Source organism: Chiloscyllium plagiosum, unplaced genomic scaffold, assembly GCF_037043375.1.
Source record: "Chiloscyllium plagiosum isolate Xiang-an unplaced genomic scaffold, Cpla_swu_hap1 HiC_scaffold_42, whole genome shotgun sequence".
Lineage (NCBI taxonomy): Eukaryota > Metazoa > Chordata > Chondrichthyes > Orectolobiformes > Hemiscylliidae > Chiloscyllium > Chiloscyllium plagiosum.
The window spans coordinates 2,521,180-2,539,005 of record NW_028270180.1 but is presented as its reverse complement, the minus strand read 5'-3'; the positions used below and the strand labels follow the sequence as shown (position 1 = coordinate 2,539,005).

The window sequence follows — 17,826 nt, the reverse complement described above, 5'->3', positions numbered from 1 at the left end:
ACTTAATCTTAAAAAAAGTCAGAAAAATTGACTATTACTCGAGTAAATACGGTAGACAAAGCTGAGTCCACATGAAGAAATGTGATGACTTTCTTGCAGATCTTTTGAGTTTTACTTGTTGTTGAATACAGCAATCTTCAGATTGGCAGCTGGTCAGTTAGGAGGAGAAAATGAGGACTGCAGATGCTGGAGATCAGAGCTGAAAATGTGTTGCTGGAAAAGCGCAGCAGGTCAGGCAGCATCCAGGGAACAGGAGAAGGGCTGAAGAAGGGCTCATGCCCGAAACATCGATTCTCCTGCTCCTTGGATGCTGCCTGACGTGCTATGCTTTTCCAGCAACACATTTTCAGCTGGTCAGTTAGACCTAGGTCTTTGCTTGAATTAGAAATTGTTATATTTATGCAATCTTTTAAAAAAAAGAATGTTAGTTTTCTTCCGTTCAGAGGGAGAGAATGTTCTGGGTTCTTTGCAGACAGTTCAGAGTCTGTGTGCCCACTGCATTTTTTTTTTCTCTCTCTCTCTCTCTCTCTCTCATGCTTTCTCAGTTCTGCCACTTACACCCAATCTACAAGCTGTTGCTTCAGACCAGACACTTGGTGCCAGTTAGTGCCACAGTTGGAACAAAGCCAGGAACCCAGAGGTTATAAACTCTTGTATAACCAATGAGTGAACACCTCTTAGTTCCACTTTTTGCTTTGAGTTATTAAACAAACCAGTAAGTGAAACATCCATTTTCTCATTTATTTTCAAAGTAAAATGTCTATGGTCCATGCACCAAATTAGGGTCCAATCATTTTGTTGTTTTTTTTTCTTTCAGTGTATGTGTGGAATAATCCAACATTCTCCACAAAAAAGGTGACCTGCTGGGCCTGAGGATTCTCGCCAACATTGGGTGCAGGCAAGTCAGACCTCATTTGAACATTTTAATCTTGTTTTCTGCATCTCTCACTTCCTGAATACAAACTGGTGACCTCGAACAGGGCTTGAGCAGAGTGAGTTGCTGGTCAGTAACACCTGGGGTTGGGTTGGTTATACCTGAGGCAGAACCACACCATGTATTGTTCTGGGAGAGTAAGCGTGACTTCTTCCCTCAGCACGATACTCAGGCTAAAGGTCTTCAGGCTCATTCTGTCAGGGAGGGGGTGGGACGGTAGCCAGATTTTGATGATTGTGATATTGGGAAAGCCACGATGGGTGGGGGTCTGTAAACCAGGGAGCAGGGGACCAGGGAGATGGGTCAGCCTTGGTCAAGCAAATATCAGTGCATCAGACAGAGAAGTTCTGCTTTGTCTCCATCTCCGAGGAGAAAGTGAGGTCTGCAGATGCTGGAGATCAAAGTTGAAACTTTATTGCTGGAACAGCACAGCAGGTCAGGCAGCATCCAGGGAACAGGAGATTCGACGTTTCGGGCACAGGCCCTTCTTCAGGAATTTTCATTCCTGAAGGGCACAGGCCCTTCTTCATTCCTGAAGAAGGGCCTGTGCCCAAAACGTCGAATCTCCTGTTCCCTGGATGCTGCCTGACCTGCTGTGCTGTTCCAGCAATAAAGTTTCAACTTTGTCTCCATCTCCTCAGCTTCCAGATTATTTAAGTGATCGCTGCTGTCCATCACAGAGATCAGTAGCAGCATCATTCAGCCTGGTTCCCTGACAGTGAACAATTTAGCTTTGAATCATTTATTGGAGTTTTGCTGGAGATGAAGGGGCTAATCCTGAGATGGGGCAGAGGATTCACTGAATAAACAGGTTGACCCCACAGTCAGACCCAGCCCAGAACCGTGCTTCAACTCATGGCTTACTTGGAAACTTCCAAAACATGAATCAGTCCATTTGGAAAATAAAATTCATATTGTCTTCCAGTTCAATCAGTCAGAAATAATTTGAAAAGAGATTTAAAATCTTAGCAGTAATGAGGTTTTCACTTTGAATGCTGCAAATTTCTTTTTACAATTTTGATTTGACACCAGCTCACAGTGCAGTTTAAGACATAAGACCATAAGACATAGGAGTGGAAGTAAGGCCATTCAGCCCATCGAGTCCACTCCTCCATTTAATCATGGCTGATGGGCATTTCAACTCCACTTACCCGCATTCTCCCCGTAGCCCTTAATTCCTTGTGACATCAAGAATTTATCAATCTCTGCCTTGAAGACATTTAGCGTCCCAGCCTCCACTGCACTCCGCGGCAATGAATTCCACAGGCCCACCACTCTCTGGCTGAAGAAATGTCTCCGCATTTCTGTTCTGAATTTATCCCCTCTAATTCTAAGGCTGTGTCCACGGGTCCTAGTCTCCTCACCTAACGGAAACAATTTCCTAGCGTCCACCCTTTCCAAGCCATGTAAGTCTTGTAAGTTTCTATTAGATCTCCCCTTAATCTTCTAAACTCCAATGAATACAATCCCAGGATCCTCAGCCGTTCCTCGTATGTTAGACCTACCATTCCAGGGATCATCCGTGTGAATCTCTGCTGGACACGCTCCAGTGCCAGTATGTCCTTCCTGAGGTGTGGGGACCAAAACTGGACACAGAACTCCAAATGGGGCCTAACCAGAGCTTTATAAAGTCTCAGTAGCACAATAGTGCTTTTATATTTCAACCCTCTTGAGATAAATGACAACATTGCATTCGCTTTCTTAATCACGGACTCAACCTGCATGTTTACCTTTAGAGAATCCTTGACTCGCACTCCCAGATCCCTTTGTACTTTGGCTTTACGAATTTTCTCACCATTTAGAAAGTAGTCCATGCTTGTATTCTTTTTTCCAAAGTGCAAGACCTCGCATTTGCTCACATTGAATTCCATCAGCTATTTCCTGGACCACTCTCCCAAACTGTCTAGATCCTCAGTACTACCTGCCTGTCCACCTAACTTTGTATCATCAGCAAACTTCGCTAGAATGCCCCCAGTCCCTTCATCCAGATCATTAATATATAACGTGAACAGCTGCGGCCCCAACACTGAACCCTGCGGGACACCGCTTGTCACCGGCTGCCATTTCGAAAAAGAACCTTTTATCCCAACTCTCTGCCTTCTGTCAGACAGCCAATCCTCAATCCATACCAGTAACTCACCTCGAACACCATGGGCCCTCACCTTGCTCAGCAGCCTCCCATGTGGCACCTTATCAAAGGCCTTTTGGAAGTCTAGATAGACCACATCCACTGGGTTTCCCTGGTCTAACCTACTTGTCACCTCTTCAAAGAACTCCAACAGGTTTGTCAGGCACGACTTCCCCTTACTAAATCCATGTTGACTTGTTCTAATCCGACCCTGCTCTTCCAAGAATTTAGAAACCTCATCCTTAACGATGGATTCTAGAATTTTACCAACAACCGAGGTTAGGCTAATTGGCCTATAATTTTCCATCTTTTGTCTTGATCCTTTCTTGACCAAGGGGGTTACAACAGCGATCTTCCAATCATCCAGGACTTTCCCTGACTCCAGTGACTTTTGAAAGATCTCAACCAACGCCTCCGCTATTTCCTCAGCCACCTCCCTCAGAACTCTAGGATGTAGCCCATCGGGGCCTGGAGATTTATCAATTTTAAGACCTTTTAGCTTTTCTAGCACTTTCTCTTTTGTAATGGCAACCATACTCAACTCAGCTCCCTGACTCCCTTTAATTGTTGGGATATTACTCATGTCTTCCACTGTGAAGACTGACGTAAAGTACTTATTAAGTTCTCCTGCTATTTCTTTATCTCCCATCACTAGACTTCCAGCATCAGTTTGAAGTGGCCCAATGTCTACTTTTGCCTGTCGTTTGTTTCTTATGTATTGAAAGAAACTTTTACTATCATTTCTAATATTACTGGTTAGCCTACCTTCATATTTGATGCTCTCCTTCCTTATTTCTCTGTTTGTTATCCTCTGTTTGTTTTTGTAGCCTTCCCAATCTTCTGATTTCCCAGTGCTCTTGGCCACTTTATAGGATCTCTCTTTTTCTTTAATACATTTCCTGACTTCCTTTGTCAGCCATGGCTGTCTAATCCCTCCCGGGATAATCTTTCTTTTCTTGGGGATGAACCTCTATACAGTGTCCTCAATTATACCCACAAACTCCTGCCATTTTTGCTCTACTGTCTTCCCCACTAGGCTCTGCTTCCAGTCTATTTTAGTCAGTTCCTCTCTCATGCCCTCATAATTACCTTTATTTAACTGTAACACCATTACATCCGATTTTACCTTCTCTCTTTCAAACACAGCAAGCACTCTGCCCCCCAGTCAACAGCGCACACACTCTGCCTCATTGTGTAGACAACACAGCAAGATCCCATCATACTGCAAAGAAGGATCAGTCACTCTGCTGTAGTGCTGTGTGTTAAGCAAGGAGATCCTGGCAAAACAGAAGGTACTTTTACTCAACACACAACAACAAACACACAGACGGTGCGGCACTCCCTCAGCACTGACCCTCCGACAGTGCGGCGCTCCCTCAGCACTGACCCTCCAACAGTGCGTGCTCCCTCAGCACTGACCCTCCGACAGTGCGTCACTCCCTCAGCACTGACCCTCCGACAGTGCGGCGCTCCCTCAGCACTGACCCTCCGACAGTGCGTCACTCCCTCAGCACTGACCCTCCGACAGTGCGTCACTCCCTCAGCACTGACCCTCCGACAGTGCGTCACTCCCTCAGCACTGACCCTCCGACAGTGCGGCACTCCTTCAGCACTGACCCTCCGACAGTGCGGCGCGCCCTCAGCACTGACCCTCCGACATTGCGGCACTCCCTCAGCACTGACCCTCCGACAGTGCGGCGCGCCCTCAGCACTGACCCTCCGACATTGCGGCACTCCCTCAGCACTGACCCTCTGACAGTGCGGCGCTCCCTCAGCACTGACCCTCTGACAGTGCGGCGCTCCCTCAGCACTGACCTTCCGACAGTGCGGAGCTCCCTCAGCACTGACCCTCTGACAGTGCGGCGCTCCCTCAGCACTGACCCTCTGACAGTGCGGCGCTCCCTCAGCACTGACCCTCTGACAGTGCGGCGCTCCCCCAGCACTGACCCTCCGACAGTGCGGCACTCCCTCAGCACTGACCCTCCAACAGTGCGGCGCTCCCTCAGCACTGACCCTCCGACAGTGCGGCACTCCCTCAGCACTGACCCCCCGACAGTGCGGAACTCCCTCAGCACTGACCCTCCGACAGTGCGGCACTCCCTCAGCACTGACCCTCCAACAGTGCGGCGCTCCCTCAGCACTGACCCTCCAACAGTGCGGCGCTCCCTCAGCACTGACCCTCCGACAGTGCAGCACTCCCTCAGCACAGACCCTCCGACAGTGCGGCGCTCCCTCAGCACTGACCCTCCGACAGTGCAGCACTCCCTCAGCACTGACCCTCCGACAGTGCGGCGCTCCCTCAGCACTGACCCTCCGACAGTGCAGCACTCCCTCAGCACTGACCCTCCAACAGTGCGGCGCTCCCTCAGCACTGACCCTCCGACAGTGCAGCACTCCCTCAGCACTGACCCTCCGACAGGGCGGCGCTCCCTCAGCACTGACCCTCCGACAGTGCGTGCTCCCTCAGCACTGACCCCCCGACAGTGCGTGCTCCCTCAGCACTGACCCTCCGACAGTGCGTGCTCCCTCAGCACTGACCCTCCGACAGTGCGTGCTCCCTCAGCACTGACCCCCCGACAGTGCGGCACTCCCTCAGCACTGACCCTCCGACAGTGCGGCACTCCCTCAGCACTGACCCTCCGACAGTGCGGTGCTCCCACAGAACAGACCCTCCGACAGTGCCCACTCCATCAGTACTGACACTCTGACAGTGCGGCACACCCTCAGCACTGACCCTCCGACAGTGCGTGCTCCCTCAGCACTGACCCTCCGACAGTGCGGCGCTCCCTCAGCACTGACCCTCCGACAGTGCGTGCTCCCTCAGCACTGACCCCCCGACAGTGCGGCGCTCCCTCAGTACTGACCCTCCGACAGTGCGGTGCTCCCACAGAACAGACCCTCCGACAGTGCCCACTCCATCAGTACTGACACTCTGACAGTGCGGCACACCCTCAGCACTGACCCTCTGACAGTGCAGCAGTCCCTCAGCACTGATCCTCTGACAGTGCAGTACTCCCTCAGCACTGACCCTCCGACAGTGGGGCACTCCCTCAGCACTGACCCTCCGACAGTGCAGCACTCCCTCAGCACTGACCCTCCGACAGTGCAGCACTCCCTCAGCACTGACCCTCCGACAATGCGGCACTCCCTCAGCACTGACCCTCCTACAGTGCGGTGCTCCCTCAGCACTGACCCTCTGACAGTGCGGCGCTCCCTCAGCACTGACCTTCCGACAGTGCGGCACTCCCTCAGCACTGATCCTCCGACAGTGCGGCACTCCCTCAGCACTGACCCTCTGACAGTGCGGCGCTCCCTCAGCACTGACCTTCCGACAGTGCGGAGCTCCCTCAGCACTGACCTTCCGACAGTGCGGCACTCCCTCAGCACTGACCCTCCGACAGTGCGGCACTCCCTCAGCACTGACCCTCCGACAGTGCGGCGCTCCCTCAGCACTGACCCTCCGACAGTGCGGCACGCCCTCAGCACTGACCCTCCGACAGTGCGGCACTCCCTCAGCACTGACCCTCCGACAGTGCGGTACTCCCTCAGCATGACCCTCCGACAGTGCAGCGCTCCCTCAGCACTGACCCTCCGACAGTGCCCACTCCCTCAGTACTGACCCTCTGACAGTGCGGCACTCCCTCAGCACTGATCCTCCGACAGTGCGGCGCTCCCTCAGCACTGACCCTCGGACAGTGCGGCGCTCCCTCAGCACTGACCCTCTGACAGTGCAGCACTCCCTCAGCACTGACCCTCTGACAGTGCGGCGCTCCCTCAGCACTGACCCTCTGACAGTGCAGCACTCCCTCAGCACTGACCTTCCGACAGTGCGGCACTCCCTCAGCACTGACCCTCCGACAGTGCGGCGCTCCCTCAGCACTGACCCTCCGATAGTGGGGCACTTCCGCAGCACTGACCCTCCGACAGTGCGGCACTCCCTCAGTACTGACCCTCTGACAGTGCGGCACTCCCTCAGCACTGACCCTCCGACAGTGCAGCACTCCCTCAGCACTGATCCTCTGACAGTGCGGCACTCCCTCAGTACCGACCCTCCGACAGTGCGGCACTCCCTCAGCACTGACCCTCCGACAGTGCGGCACTCCCTCAGCACTGACCCTCCGACAGTGCGGCACTCCCTCAGCACTGACCCACCGACAGTGCGGCACTCCCTCAGCACTGACCCTCTGACAATGCGGCACTCCCTCAGCACTGACCTCCCGACAGCGCAGCACTCCCTCAGCACTGACCTCCCGACAGCGCAGCACTCCCTCAGCACTGACCCTCCGACAGTGCGGCACTCCCTCAGCACTGACCCTCTGACAATGCGGCACTCCCTCAGCACTGACCCTCCGACAGTGCGGCACTCCCTCAGCACTGACCCTCCGACAGTGTGGCGCTCCCTCAGCACTGACCCTCCGACAGTGCAGCACTCCCTCAGCACTGACCCTCCGACAGTGCAGCACTCCCTCAGCACTGACCCTCTGACAGTGCGGCACTCCCTCAGTACCGACCCTCCGACAGTGCGGCACTCCCTCAGCACTGACCCTCCGACAGTGCGGCACTCCCTCAGCACTGACCCTCCGACAGTGCGGCACTCCCTCAGCACTGACCCACCGACAGTGCGGCACTCCCTCGGCACTGACCCTCTGACAATGCGGCACTCCCTCAGCACTGACCTCCCGACAGCGCAGCACTCCCTCAGCACTGACCCTCCGACAGTGCGGCACTCCCTCAGCACTGACCCTCTGACAATGCGGCACTCCCTCAGCACTGACCTCCCGACAGCGCAGCACTCCCTCAGCACTGACCCTCTGACAATGCGGCACTCCCTCAGCACTGACCTCCCGACAGCGCAGCACTCCCTCAGCACTGACCCTCTGACAGTGCGGCGCTCCCTCAGCACTGACCTTCCGACAGTGCGGAGCTCCCTCAGCACTGACCTTCCGACAGTGCGGCACTCCCTCAGCACTGACCCTCCGACAGTGCGGCACTCCCTCAGCACTGACCCTCCGACAGTGCGGCGCTCCCTCAGCACTGACCCTCCGACAGTGCGGCACGCCCTCAGCACTGACCCTCCGACAGTGCGGCACTCCCTCAGCACTGACCCTCCGACAGTGCGGTACTCCCTCAGCATGACCCTCCGACAGTGCAGCGCTCCCTCAGCACTGACCCTCCGACAGTGCCCACTCCCTCAGTACTGACCCTCTGACAGTGCGGCACTCCCTCAGCACTGATCCTCCGACAGTGCGGCGCTCCCTCAGCACTGACCCTCGGACAGTGCGGCGCTCCCTCAGCACTGACCCTCTGACAGTGCAGCACTCCCTCAGCACTGACCCTCTGACAGTGCGGCGCTCCCTCAGCACTGACCCTCTGACAGTGCAGCACTCCCTCAGCACTGACCTTCCGACAGTGCGGCACTCCCTCAGCACTGACCCTCCGACAGTGCGGCGCTCCCTCAGCACTGACCCTCCGATAGTGGGGCACTTCCGCAGCACTGACCCTCCGACAGTGCGGCACTCCCTCAGTACTGACCCTCTGACAGTGCGGCACTCCCTCAGCACTGACCCTCCGACAGTGCAGCACTCCCTCAGCACTGATCCTCTGACAGTGCGGCACTCCCTCAGTACCGACCCTCCGACAGTGCGGCACTCCCTCAGCACTGACCCTCCGACAGTGCGGCACTCCCTCAGCACTGACCCTCCGACAGTGCGGCACTCCCTCAGCACTGACCCACCGACAGTGCGGCACTCCCTCAGCACTGACCCTCTGACAATGCGGCACTCCCTCAGCACTGACCTCCCGACAGCGCAGCACTCCCTCAGCACTGACCTCCCGACAGCGCAGCACTCCCTCAGCACTGACCCTCCGACAGTGCGGCACTCCCTCAGCACTGACCCTCTGACAATGCGGCACTCCCTCAGCACTGACCCTCCGACAGTGCGGCACTCCCTCAGCACTGACCCTCCGACAGTGTGGCGCTCCCTCAGCACTGACCCTCCGACAGTGCAGCACTCCCTCAGCACTGACCCTCCGACAGTGCAGCACTCCCTCAGCACTGACCCTCTGACAGTGCGGCACTCCCTCAGTACCGACCCTCCGACAGTGCGGCACTCCCTCAGCACTGACCCTCCGACAGTGCGGCACTCCCTCAGCACTGACCCTCCGACAGTGCGGCACTCCCTCAGCACTGACCCACCGACAGTGCGGCACTCCCTCGGCACTGACCCTCTGACAATGCGGCACTCCCTCAGCACTGACCTCCCGACAGCGCAGCACTCCCTCAGCACTGACCCTCCGACAGTGCGGCACTCCCTCAGCACTGACCCTCTGACAATGCGGCACTCCCTCAGCACTGACCCTCCGACAGTGTGGCACTCCCTCAGCACTGACCTCCCGACAGTGCGGTGCTCCCTCAGCACTGACCTCCCGACAGTGCGGTGCTCCCTCAGCACTGACCCTCCGACAGTGCGGCACTCCCTCAGCACTGACCCTCCGACAGTGCGGCACTCCCTCAGCACTGACCCTCTGACAGTGTGGCGCTCCCTCAACACTGACCCTCTGACCATGCTGGAATGTTCTAGTGGTTTAGGAAGTTGTACATCTGTCCTTAATTACAAGTTGGATTGGGAGGTAACTGATGAATTTTATTTCATAAATATTTAGACCTGATTCCAGCTGTTGATATACTTTAATAATTAATTAACTGACTGAAGTTCAGCAATGAATCAACTGGCCGTTTTTTCCACTTTAACGCTGCTTGTGTTTACGGGGATTGGGTTTAATGTCCTGAGCACTGGCAGAGACGGTGGTTGTAGAGGGTGCTGGTGTCATTGAGCTGTTGGTAACAGGCTCAGCAGGCAGCTCCATGACAAGGGACTCGGAGAATGCAGAGTTAGAGAGGAATCCATCAGAGGAATTAGCTCAGTATGTCCCACAGCAGGAAACCTCCCACAACATTATGCATTTATATGGTGCCTTTAGTGAGTTTAGGATAGCTGAAAATGTGTTGCTGGAAAAGCGCAGCAGATCAGGCAGCATCCAAGGAACAGGAGAATCGACGTTTCGGGCATGAGCCCTTCTTCAGGAATTCCCTTCCTCCCTGAAGAAGGGCTCATGCCTGAAACATCGATTCTCCTGTTCCTTGGATGCTGCCTGATCTGCTGCGCTTTTCCAGCAACACATTTTCAGCTCTGATCTCCAGCATCTGCAGTCCTCACTTTCTTCTCGATGAGTTTAGGATAGCCCCGAGCTCTCTGTTGTTGTCACTCTGTGTAGTGAGTTTCAGCAGCAGGGTTTTACACTCTGAAATAGCGAAGCAAATCTCTACTTTACAGCCTAAATTAAAAAAAACAAAGAAACTGTGGATGATGGAAATCAAAAACAAAAACAGAAGTTGCTGGAAAGGCTCAGCGGGTCTGGCAGCATCAGTGGAGAGAAATCAGAGTTAATGTTTCAGGGGTTCTGAGGAAGGGTCACTAACCCGAAACATTAACTCTGATTTCTCTCCACAAATGCTGCCAGTCCTGCTGAGATTTTCCAGCAACTTCTGTTTTCATTTCTGCGCTTTGCTGAGGTTTACGGAATGGTTAAGCAATAAATATTGGGCCTAGGAGACGGGGGGAGAGCGCCATGATCTGCTGATGAGGAAGAAGCCCACTGCAGGGGAGTGAGTGCGTTGTTTTAACTGAGACAGCGACTGTGGCTCTTTCCCCACTGAGCAGATGTGTAACTGAGACCGCAGTTGCCCTCTGGGGGTGGGGGTGGGGGGGGGGAACCATTTCGCTGATGGAGGCAGGGGGAGCGATGGGATGGTGTTCCACTTCATGCCTCAACCAATATTTATCCTTCAGCCAACATTGTTAGATTACCCTACTGTGATCACAATGTTGCCTGTGGGATCATGCTGTGCATAAACAGATTGAAATTGTGTCCAACAGTATGGGGAAAAGGCAGGAGATTGGCCCTAACCAATGCAGCACGTTTGAAGAGCAGGTACAGGCACACTGGACCGAATGGCCTCTTCTGCACTGTATTCTGTACTATCCCTTCATTGCTATTTGTCAGAAACAGTCCATTAACTTTAGGGAGCAGGAGAACGTTTAACTCAGTTAATATTTCCTGAATTAATCTGTTCAGAGATATCATGACACAATCCTGGAGCAGGTAGGACTTGGACGTGGCCCAACTGGCTTAGAGACATGGATACTATCACTGTACCATAACAGACCCCCACCCTGATTGGTCAGGGGTTGTTTCAGACAGAGTTCCCTATGCCCTCCCAGGGCAGGCTCGATGAACCGACATTGAGTCCCTCAGGCTCTAGGTCAGAGGTCATCCTCAGCCACCTACAGTAACACAGAGTCCTGGGGAAACTGCACAGCCACACTGACCAGAGCTCATGTTTCAAGTCTGGTGTCTCTTCAACAGAACTGAGAGTGGCTTAGAAAAGGTAGTGTTTACATTCAACCTGATGCTGAGGCAGGTGGGGGAGAGGAGGCAAGGGAGGAATACTGTAGGTACTTGGAGACAGATCCCAGACAGAGAGAGAGATAGAGAAACAGAGAGAGAGACAGAGAGAGAGACAGGGAGAGAGATAGAGAGAGAGAGAGATAGACAGAGGGAGACAGAGAGACAGAGAGAGAGACAGGGAGAGATATATATAGAGAGAGAGAGAGAGACAGGGAGAGAGATAGAGTGGGAGAGACACAGAGAGAGAGAGAGAAAAACAGAGAGACAGAGAAAGAGAGAGATCCGAAAGGAGTAGGTAAACACGGAGATTGTGGATAGTAGACCGAGGACAGAAGAAAAGCTGAATAATTGGTAATAAGAGTGAAGAGGAAATGGGTTAGCTGTGCTGAATGCCGCCCATCTGATGTGATAATGGGACTGGGAGCAGGTGAGAATGTGGAACTGTTAAAGACAACCCATGTCAGAACAGGGCCGGGTGTGGGCTGGGGAAAAAACATGGAATGATGGAACCAGACTCTGAGGTTATTGAACTCGATGTTGTCTCCGGAGGGCTGCAGGGTCCCCAGGCGGAAGGTGAACTGTTGTTCTTCCAGCTTACACTGTGCTTCACTGGAACACTGCAGCAAGGCTGTGACGGAGATGTTGGTCAGGGAACAGGGTGGGCTGTGAAAGTGGCAGGCAACTGGAAGCTCAGGGTCTTTTTTACAGACAAAGCATAAGGGAGCTGCAAAGCAATCCCCCAATCTGTGTTTTGTCTCCCTAATCGGGAAGTATATTCTCCCGAACTTCCGAGTTCACTGTCTCCTCTCAGTTTCAAATTCATTCATTAAGCAGCAAAACAAAAGCAGCAGATTCGAGATTATCCAAGAATGGACTCTGAGTGGACCCTGCACTCTGTACCCACCGGAACATGACTTTGACAGTCCATTCCCCACCCAGCTCCCTCTTTAGAACAGACAGCTCCCAGTCCCCTCATAATCGCCCAAGTTACACATATCCTGGAGTCAGCTGCCCATTGAAGAGGGAGGAGGGAAATCTTTGGATTAGGATCTGATGGTGGCTCCCACTCTAAGATTGAGATCCAGGTGAAGGAGGAATGTCACAAGTTATATCGGACCTGAAATATGAGCTCTGTTTTCCTCCCTCTCTAAGTGGTAGCAGACCTGCTGAGTTTCTCTAGCATTCTCTGAGTATGTTTCAGATTTCCAACCTCAATGTGATTTTCTTTCCTTCAGCTTCCCACCTTGATGCTTCTCACTTGCCCCAAAAGCCCCAGAGACAGGGCGATGGGTTCTAGCTCCCTCCTAAATCAGGACTGGGAGGCTCTCAACCAACAGCAGCCTGCCGTACACTTCCCTGGGGCTGCTGGGATTGTCCCATGCAAAGAATTAATGTCCTTTTGTTGACATGGCAACATTTTCCATTCTTCCATGCGAGTGAAACATTTAGAGACATTTCTGACACAGAGAGAGAGAGAGAGAAAGAGAGGTGCCACAGGCGTTACAGCAATGCAGACAGTTAGGAAGTCAGATGCAACGTCAAGATTCATTTCCAGACGGTTGGAATGCAAGAGCAGGGATGTACTGCTGAGGCTGGTCAGACTGCATTTGGAATATTGTGGACAGCTTTGAGCCCAATATCTAAGGAAGGATGAGCTGACATTGAGGACTCTGGGTCTGTACTCGGAGTTTCGGAGAATGGGGTTGGGGGAGGATTTGGTTGAAGCTTACAAAATACTGAGAGCCTTGGATAGAGTAGATGTGGAGAAGATGTTTCTAGCAAGGGAGACTAGGACCTGAGGATACAGTCACAGAGTAAAAGGGCGACCCTTTAGAACTGAGATAAGGACAAATTTCTTCAGCTAGAGGGTGATGAATGTATGGAACTTTTGGCCACAGAAGGCTGTGGAGGCCATGCCATTAAGTGCATTTAACATAGTGATAGGTTCTTGATTGGTGAGAGGATTAAGGGTTTCAGGAAGAAGGCAGGTGAATGGGGCTGAATAGCTTATTTCTGTTCATATATCTAACAGTCTTATGGCCACACTGTTCCTCTCTCTCTCTCTCTCTCTCTGTCTCTCTCCCTCTCTCTCTCTCTCTCTCTCTGTGATAATCAGTTCTTTCTGCAGCTCATCCTAATTGAGATAAACTAGTGTAGTGCCCTCCAGTTATTTCATTTCTAACAAAATTCACAATCAGGAATAACTTTCGGACTGAACTCAATTTGCAGTGTTTAATTCCAGTGCAATTTCAAGAGAAAACTCAGCGGCTCGTATCAAAGCAAGAAAATGTCACGGGGTCATAGACGTTTTGCACCCTCTTCCCAAGGAACTCTCATTCCAGCCATTCACTCATTCTCCGTCTCAGCCCGAGTGAGCCAGGAGTAATCCTCTTCCTGTTACCAGGCGTTAACCGACCGTGTGCCAACGCAGCTTTGAATGTGGCCTGTAAGAGTATCAAGGCCCCACATCCATGCAGTTGACTTTGTAAGTACCTGGACCCCTTCGATGTACCATCCCATTGGAGGCAGCTCAGAGACAGTTCACTCAGATGATCCCCAGTACCCAGGGCTGTCTGGTGAACAAAAGCTAAGCAGGTTGGGACTATACTGCCCTGGAGTTTAGAAGATTGAGAGGTGACCTCATCGAGACATATCAGATTCTTAAAGGGCTTGACAGGGTCAATGCTGAGAGGGCGTTTCCCCCTCATGGGAGGGTCTAGGGCCAGAGGGAACAGGATAAAGGGATGCCAATTTCAGATGGAGAGGAGGAGGAGCAATTTTTTTTTCTCTGACGGCAGTGAATCTGTGTGATTCTTTATCACTGAGGGCAGGAGAGGCTGGGTTGTCAAGCCTATTCAACGTTGAGACGGGCAAGTCTTTAAGCAGGAAGGGAATCAAGGCTATGGAGAAAAGACAGGAAAATGGAGATGAGGATGATCAGGTGAGCTCTGATCTTATTGGATGGCAGAGCAGGCTCGATGGGCTGGGTGGCCTACTGCTATGCCTGCATCTTATTATGGTCCTATTGAGAGAACAGCTGAGGGTCTTGCTGTTGATCAGGCACTGAATTCTGTCCACAGATGCCAGTGGTCAGCTGTGGTCAGTTGGGCCTGTCACCAGGTTGAACAATGTCTCTCCACGTCTCCCTGCCACTAGACTGGTAAATACAGTATAAACGAGAATGTATGGAGCCAGCTGTCTGAACCAATGCTCCTGTTGGATTTAAGAAGCTCACACCCAGAAACGTACCAACTTTCTCTAATGATGGACTGACAGCAGCCTCAGAGTTTATGTTTCTGACCTTCTGTGTCTCAGACTATTCTCCTTTTGCTTCTGTCATTTCTCCTTCAAAACTTCCTCTCTCCTTCCTCCTCACCTCACCCCTCTCTGTTTCCTTTTCCATTGCATCTCCTCTCTCCGTTCAATACCTTCTTCCATATGGAAGGTCATGACCTCCATCCATCCCTTTCCCTCTCTATCTCAATCCATCCTTTCCAACTTACTCCATTTCTCCTCTTTTCTGTTTCTCTCCATTGTTTCTATCGCATTCTGTCTCTGTCTCTCCTTGCTCCCCTCCCAATGAGGCTTTTTGGGTGGCTCAGGGGTTAGCACTGCTGCCTCATAGCACCAGAGCCCCAGGTTCAACTCCAGCCTTGGGTGACTGTCTGTGTGGAGTTTACACATTCCCACCGTGTCTGCGTGGGTTTCCTCCGGTTTCCTCCCACAGTCCAAAGATGTGCAGGTCAGGTATATTGGCCATGCTAAATTGCCCGTAGTGTTAGGTGCATTAGTCAGAGGGAAATGGATCTGGGTGGGTTATTGTTTGGAGGGTCGGTGTGGACTTGTTGGGTTGAAGGGCCTGTTTCCACACTGTAGGGAACCTAATTTAATTTATACTTGTTTAATTGCTGACAGGACAGGGGAGAAGCCCCAGTGTTAAACAATCAAACCAGCAGCCGTCTGCACCAATCACGTTAACGGGAAAGAAAAGCAATAAATGGTTCAAGGAACAGCTGAGCAAACGATGGTATCAATGGAAAATAACAGTACGTTATGCTGTTGTTTTTAATGTAATGCATTTATATTAACGATAATACACCGTGTGACAAAGAGCAATAGGGATAGTGAGAAGGTGGGCCTCGCTAACACAGCAAGCCATTGAAGTGAGTGGTGTGGATGAATTTCGAGAGAAGTTGGATGAGTGGATATGTACATGAGAGAGAAAGGATTAGAGGAATATATTGATTGAAATGAAGGGAAATCAAGCAAAAGGAGGATTCTGTAGTGAATACACTGGTAAAACCTCAAGAGAAATATAATGGATTTGAGGTTTTATAAATAGAAGCATAAAGTGCAAAAGCAAACAGTTTTAGCTAAACCTGTGCAAATCACCAGTTAACCCATAGTTCACTGATTATTATTTATTCATGGGACGTGGGAATTGCTGGCTGCCCCAGCATTTATTGCCCGTCCCTAGTTGCCCCTTGAGAAGGTGGGGGTGAGCTGCCTTCTTGACCCGCTGCAGTCCATGTGCTGTGAGTTGACCCACGATGCCCTGAGGGAGGGAATTCCAGGATTTGACCCAATGACACTGAATGAACGGCGATATATTTCCAAGTCAGGATGGTGAGGTGCTTGGAGGGGAACTTGCAGGGGGTGGTGTTCCCATGTATCTGCTGCCCTTGTCCTTCTAGATGATAGTGGTCGTGGGCTGAGAAGATGTTGGCTGAGGATCTTTGGTGAATTTCTGCAGCGCATCTTGTAGGTGGTACACCCTGCTGCTACTGAGCATTGGTGGTGGAGGGATTGAATATTTATGGATGCGGCCAGTCTAGTGAGTTGCTTTGTCCTGGATGGTGTCGAGCTTCTTGAGTGTTGTTGGAGCTGCCCCCATCCAGGGCAAGGGGGGAGTATTCCATCACACTCCTGACTTGTGCCTTGGAGATGGTGGACAGGCTTTGGGGAGTGGGTGGGTTACTCACTGCAGGATTCCTAGCCTCTGACCTGCTCTTGCAGCCACAGTGTTTACTTAACAAGTCCAGGTCATTTCTAGTCAATGTAACCCCAATGGTGTTGATAGTGTGGGATTCAGTGATAGTAACACCATTGAATATCAATGGGTGACAGTTAGATTCTCTCTTATTGGTGTTGGTCATAGCCAGGCATTTGGGTGGCAAGAATGTATCTTACCACTTGGCAGCCCAAGCCTGGATATTGTCCAGATTGTGTTGCATTGGAACATGGACTGTTTCAGTGTCTGAGGAGTTGTGAGTGAATGGTGCTGAACACTGTGCAATCATTGGGGAACGACCCCACTTCTGACCTTATGGAGGAAAGGTCAATGATGAAGCAGCTGAAGATGGTTGGGCCCAGGTCACTACCCTGCAGAGGTGTCCTGGAGCTGAGCTGTCTGACCTCCAACAACCATGACCATCTTCCTGTGTGTCAGGTATGACTCCACCCAGGGGAGAGAGTTTGCCCCCTGAGAGCTATTGATTCCAGTTTTCCATGGCCCCTTGATGCCCCACTCAGTCGAATGCAGCCTTGATGTCAAGGGCTGTTACTCTCCCCTCCCCTCTGGAATTCAGCTCCTTTGTCCATGTTTGACCCAAGGCTGTAATGAGGTCAGGAGCTGAGTGACCCTGGGGGAACCCAAACTGGGCGTCACTGAGCAGATTATTGCTGAGCAGGTGCTGCTTGATAGCCCTGTTAATGATCCCTTCCACCACTTCACTGATGATTGAGAGGAGACTGATGGGGCGGTATTTGGCTGGGTTGGATTTGTCCGGCTTTTTCTACATTGATGTGTAGATGCCAGTGTTGTAACTGTACTGGAGCGGCTTGGTTAGGGGAGCGGCTTGGTTAGGGGAGCGGCTTGGTTAGGGGAGCGGCTTGGTTAGGGGAGCGGCTTGGTTAGGGGAGCGGCTTGGTTAGGGGAGCGGCTTGGTTAGGGGAGCGGCTTGGTTAGGGGAGCGGCTTGGCTAGGGGAGCGGCTTGGTTAGGGGAGCGGCTTGGTTAGGGGAGCAGCAGGTTCTGGAGCCCAAGCCTTCAGTACTGTTGCTTGACTGTTATCAGGGCCCATAGCCTTTACAGTATCCCATTAGAGGGAAGCAATGGCCTCATGGTATTATTGCTGGACTGTTAGTCCAGAAACTCAGCAAATGTTCTGGGGTCTTGGGTTTGCATCCCACCATAGTACATGGTGGAATTTGAATTCAATAAAACTTTGTGATTTAGAGTCTAACGATGACTATGACCCCACTATAGATTGTTGAGAAAACCCATCTGGGTCACT

At 52.1% G+C, this 17,826-nt stretch overlaps 1 protein-coding gene across 7 annotated transcripts in view; it reads left to right on the top strand.

Moving 5' to 3' along the window:
* LOC122542659 (leucine-rich repeat and immunoglobulin-like domain-containing nogo receptor-interacting protein 1) overlaps nt 1-17,826 on the top strand; it is a 645,371-nt gene that overhangs the window by 447,887 nt on the left and 179,658 nt on the right. For all 7 annotated transcript variants that reach the window (XR_015754064.1, XM_087981933.1, XM_087981929.1 and 4 more), the window contains one exon: nt 818-898. The gene's annotated coding sequence lies outside the window, so the exon portion shown is untranslated. The remainder of the gene's footprint in view (nt 1-817; nt 899-17,826) is intronic.